Source organism: Babylonia areolata, chromosome 23, assembly GCF_041734735.1.
Source record: "Babylonia areolata isolate BAREFJ2019XMU chromosome 23, ASM4173473v1, whole genome shotgun sequence".
NCBI classification, from domain to species: Eukaryota; Metazoa; Mollusca; class Gastropoda; order Neogastropoda; family Buccinidae; genus Babylonia; species Babylonia areolata.
In genome coordinates, this window is record NC_134898.1 from 14,667,932 (window position 1) to 14,672,931 (window position 5,000).

General features: G+C 44.6%; 1 protein-coding gene across 2 annotated transcripts in view; it reads right to left on the reverse strand.

Annotated features, from left to right (window-relative positions):
- LOC143298236 (glutamate receptor ionotropic, kainate 2-like) overlaps positions 1–5,000 on the reverse strand; it is a 273,893-nt gene that overhangs the window by 220,241 nt on the left and 48,652 nt on the right. For both annotated transcript variants that reach the window (XM_076611042.1, XM_076611041.1), the window contains one exon: positions 1–52. This exon is cut by the window's left edge and continues 640 nt beyond it. The gene's annotated coding sequence lies outside the window, so the exon portion shown is untranslated. The remainder of the gene's footprint in view (positions 53–5,000) is intronic.

The window sequence follows — 5,000 nt, forward strand, 5'->3', positions numbered from 1 at the left end:
TGATGTTGTTCCTTTTGCTGAGAATGGCGACAGAAGCGTTGATGTCATCACCCTAAAAGAAACAGAAAAAAAAGAAAAAAAAGAAGCTGATTTAGTAACGAACTGTGATACAGATGAAGTGTTAAAAAAAGAAAAAGAAAAAAAAAAGAAAAAGAAAAAGAAAAAAAAAGTACTGCAAAATTTGACATGTTTGTACATCAATTTTTGATAAAAGAAGTAAGCTGCCACAGGTAATGGATAACATAATTATAATAATCCTCTAATAACACACTTTATAAAAACAACAACAAAAAACAAAAAAACAACAACTGGTGCTCCTTGAAACTATTTCAACATGTATACATGCCATGATGTGACATTTGGTATCTTGTTTATCTTGTTCTTTATTATTTGTTATTGTTCTTCATCTTATTATTACTATTATAAGTATTATCATATTGAAAAAACCCTTGTATCTCAACAGATTAATGATTTTTTTCTTCTTCTTTTTTTTTTTCGATGATCATTGATGGACCAAATGTTTTGCTATGTGAATGTTGAATCACATTGATGTCGTGAAAAGTAAAAAAAAAAATATAACCTTGTGTACAAGGGACAAAAAAAAAAAAAAAAAAAAAAAAAAAAAAAAATCCATAATCATTCTTGTCGAACTACAGTACAACATAAAAACAATTAAAAAAAAAAGAAAAAAAAAGGAGTGTGGCTGTCTACAGGCAATCTACACTACATGCTAACTACACTACAGGCAATCTACACTACAGGCTGTCTACACTACAGGCTGTCTACACTACAAGCTATCTACACTACAGGCTGTCTCCACTACAGGCTGTCTACACTACAGGCTGTCTCCACTACAGGCTGTCTCCACTACAGGCAGTCTCCACTACAGGCAGTCTACACTGCAGGCAGTCTACACTACAGGCTGTCTACACTACAGGCAATCTACACTACAGGCAATCTACACTGCAGGCTGTCTCCACTACAGGCTGTCTCCACTACAGGCAGTCTACACTACAGGCAATCTACACTACAGGCTGTCTCCACTACAGGCAGTCTACACTACAGGCAATCTACACTACAGGCTGTCTACACTACAGGCTGTCTACACTACAGCAGTCTACACTACAGGCAGTCTACACCTACAGGCTGTCTCCACTAACCAGGAGTTACATACAGGCAGTTACTACTACAGGCTGTCTCCACTACAGGGAAATCTACAATACAGGCAGTCTACATAAGGCATCTACACTACAGGCAGTCTACACTCCAGGCTGTCTTCACTACAGGCTGTCTTACACTACAGGCAATCTACACTACAGGCTGTCTCACTACAGGCCATCTACACTACGGCTGTTCTCCACTACAGGGCAGTCGACACTACAGGCTATCTACACTACAGGATGTCTACACTACAGGCTGTCTCCACTACAGGCTGTCTCCATCTACTGGCAATCTACATACAGGCTGTCTCCATACAGGCTGTCTCCACTACAGGCTGTCTAACACTACAGGCTGTCTACACTACAGGCTGTCTCCACTACAGGCTATCTACACTACAGGCTGTCTACACTACAGGCTGTCTCCACTACAGGCTGTCTCCACTACAGGCAATCTACACTACAGGCAATCTACACTACAGGCTGTCTCCACTACAGGCAGTCTACACTACAGGCAGTCTACACTACAGGCTGTCTCCACTACAGGCTGTCTCCACTACAGGCAATCTACACTACAGGCTATCTACACTACAGGCTGTCTACACTACAGGCAGTCTACACTACAGGCAATCTACACTACAGGCTGTCTCCACTACAGGCAATCTACACTACAGGCTGTCTACACTACAGGCAGTCTACACTACAGGCAGTCTACACTACAGGCTGTCTACACTACAGGCTGTCTACACTACAGGCAGTCTACACTACAGGCTGTCTACACTACAGGCAATCTACACTACAGGCTGTCTCCACTACAGGCTGTCTCCACTACAGGCAATCTACACTACAGGCTATCTACACTACAGGCTGTCTACACTACAGGCTGTCTAAACTTACGTTTCCAGTAATACTCATGAGCACTGTCGTATTGTATTGTATTGTATTGTACTGTATTGTATCGTATTGTATTGTATTGTACTGTATCGTATCGGATTGTATTGCATCGGGTTGGACTAGACTGGATTAGACTTGATTGGATGAAATTGGATTAGGGGTGAAATTGGATTAGGTTTTGTTGCAAAATATTCAAAAACCTAATCCAAGAAGAGACACGCTCTCCCCTGTGAATAGAACCCTCATTTTACACTGAACTAATGTCAAGGAGTCTCACTACTATCAAGAAGCTAGGAAGGCCCACATCGCAACGTCAATTGGAAATCACATGTCAGTGATGGAGATCGCAATAGCAAGACAAGGCAAGGCAAGGCAAGGCAAGGCAAGGAGTTTATTCCGTGTACCCCCCTGGGGGGCATTGAAACATTACATACGTTCACCATCTACACACATCCAATGAATACAAAAAAGAGTGATGTCAAAAAAAACAAGAAGTAGGCTCATTCGTTCAATCACTTAATATACACATTGACAAGTACTATTTCACTCATGATACAAACAAACATACAAAAAACAGCACACACAAAAAAAATCAATTGAAAAAACAAAAGCGTATTAATAGACAAAACGTTAATAAAGAGAGCTGCGAATAGCAGAAACCTAGGATTTAAGCAGTAGCGGAGTAGTGGTTTGTAAAAATGTTGGAGTATTCTGGGTTCTTCCTCTGCGTTCGTGGGCTGCAACTCCCACGTTCACTCGTATGTACACGAATGGGCTTTTACGTGTATGACTTTTTTTTTTACCCTGCCATGTAGGCAGCCATACTCAGCTTTCGGGGGTGTGCATGCTGGGTATGTTCTTGTTTCCATAACCCACCGAACGCTGACATGGATTACAGGTTTGGGTTGTTTTTTGTTTGTTTGTTTTTTTGTTTTTTTAACGTGCTTATTAAAATTTTTTTGATCTTTTGCTTGCCGTATACACACGACGGGGATTCAGGCACTAGCAGGTCTGCACATATGTTGACCTAGGAGATCGGAAAAAAAAAAAAAAAAAAAAAAAAAAAAAAAAAAAAAAATCTCCACCCTTTACCCACTAGGCGCCGTCACCGAGATTCGAACCGGGGACTCTCAGATTGAAAGTCCAACGCTTTAACCACTCGGCTATTGCAGCCGTCATACTGGTTTCGAATCCCGGTCGGTCACGGTGCCTCAGTGGTGTGGTTGAAAGGAGGGGGTGGGGTGGGGGGATGGGATCGGGTTTTTCCGTTCTCCAATGTTCACTAATGTGGAGAACTGCCAGTGCATGACCCCCCCCCCCCCCCCCGCCCCCCGCCCTCCCCCTCCCCCCCAACCCTCTCCGCCTCCGCCCCTCCCTCCCGTCCCCACTCTCTCCTCATGTGCACGCAGTACTATGCACAGAATAATAACATGCTCACGCGAAAGATCCAATAAACATTGTCAACGTCAGCCTTCGGTGAATTATGGGCACCAGAAACATACCCAGCATGCACACACCCGATAAACGTGCGAGTACGGCTGCCAACAAGGCGGGTTAATTAACTTGAAAAACGCATGTGAACGTAAAAATAAAACCCAACCCTCTCGTGCGTATACGAGTGAACCGTTGGAAGTTATAGCTCATGAACGCAGAAGAAGCAGAAGCAGCAGAAGAAGAAGAAGAAGAAGAAGAAAGAGAGGAGGAGGAGAAGGAGAGGAGGATAAGGAGGAGGAGGAGGAGGAGGAGGAGGAGAAGAAGAAGAAGAAGAAGAAGAAGAAGAAAAGGAGGAGGAGGAGGAGGAGCAGAAGAAGAAGAAGAAGAAGAAGAAGAACAACAACAACAACAACAACAACAACAAAAATGAGAAGACGAAGAAGCACAACAACAACAAATACAACAACAACAACAACAACAAGATTACCGTTCGCCCAACAAAGTGGACTGAACATGAATCGTCGATAGCAATGACGAGAAAGAGAAGAAGGAGAAGGAGAAGAAGAAGTAAAACAAGAACAAGAAGAACAAGAACAAGAAGAATGAGGAAGAATGAGAAACACAAAAACAAACAGAAGAAGAAGAAGAAGAAGAACAACAACAACAACAAGAACAAGATCTCCCATCGCCCAACAAGGTGGACTAAAACAGCCAGAAAGACACTTCAAGCAAACTAACTCGACACCATCCATTGAATCAGGAACAGCGCCCCATCTTTTAAAGAAGTAGAAAGAGGGCGGGGGGGGGGGGGGGGGGGGGGGGGGGGGGGGGGGGACCTCCTAGCCTACACCCACTGTTCGGTTAGATTAACAAGTTGCGTGAGCTTACGTAAGAGCCTAGACGGAGGGGTGGAGAGGGGGGGGGAGATGGATGGAAGGAGAGAAAGGGGGCTAGGAGTGGAAGTAAGAGGCAGGGAGGAGGGGGTAGAGTGGGGGTAGAGTGGAGGGGGAGGAGGGCGGGGGGGGGGGGGGGGTGAGGGCAAGTGCCGTTGTTCCTTTTGAAGCAACAAAATCTCCTTCCCCGGCCTCTAGTCGGCCTCCACAAAATCTTTTATCTCCAGTGCTCAAGGCTTTCCGTCAGTTCCCTCCCTCCGGCCGCACTACATACATACATACATACATACAACTGACACTTCTTCTTCTTCTGCGTTCACTCGTATGCACACGAGTGGACTTTTACGTGTATGACCGTTTTCACCCCGCCATGTAGGCAGCCATACTCCGTTCTCAGGGGTGTGCATGCTGGGTATGTTCTTGTTTCCATAACCCACCGAACGCTGACATGGATTACAGGATCTTTAACGTGCGTATTTGATCTTCTGCTTGCATATACACACGAAGGGGGTTCAGGCACTAGCAGGTCTGCACATATGTTGACCTGGGAGATCGTAAAAATCTCCACCCTTTACCCACCAGGCGCCGTCACCGTGATTCGAACCCGGGACCCTCAGATTGA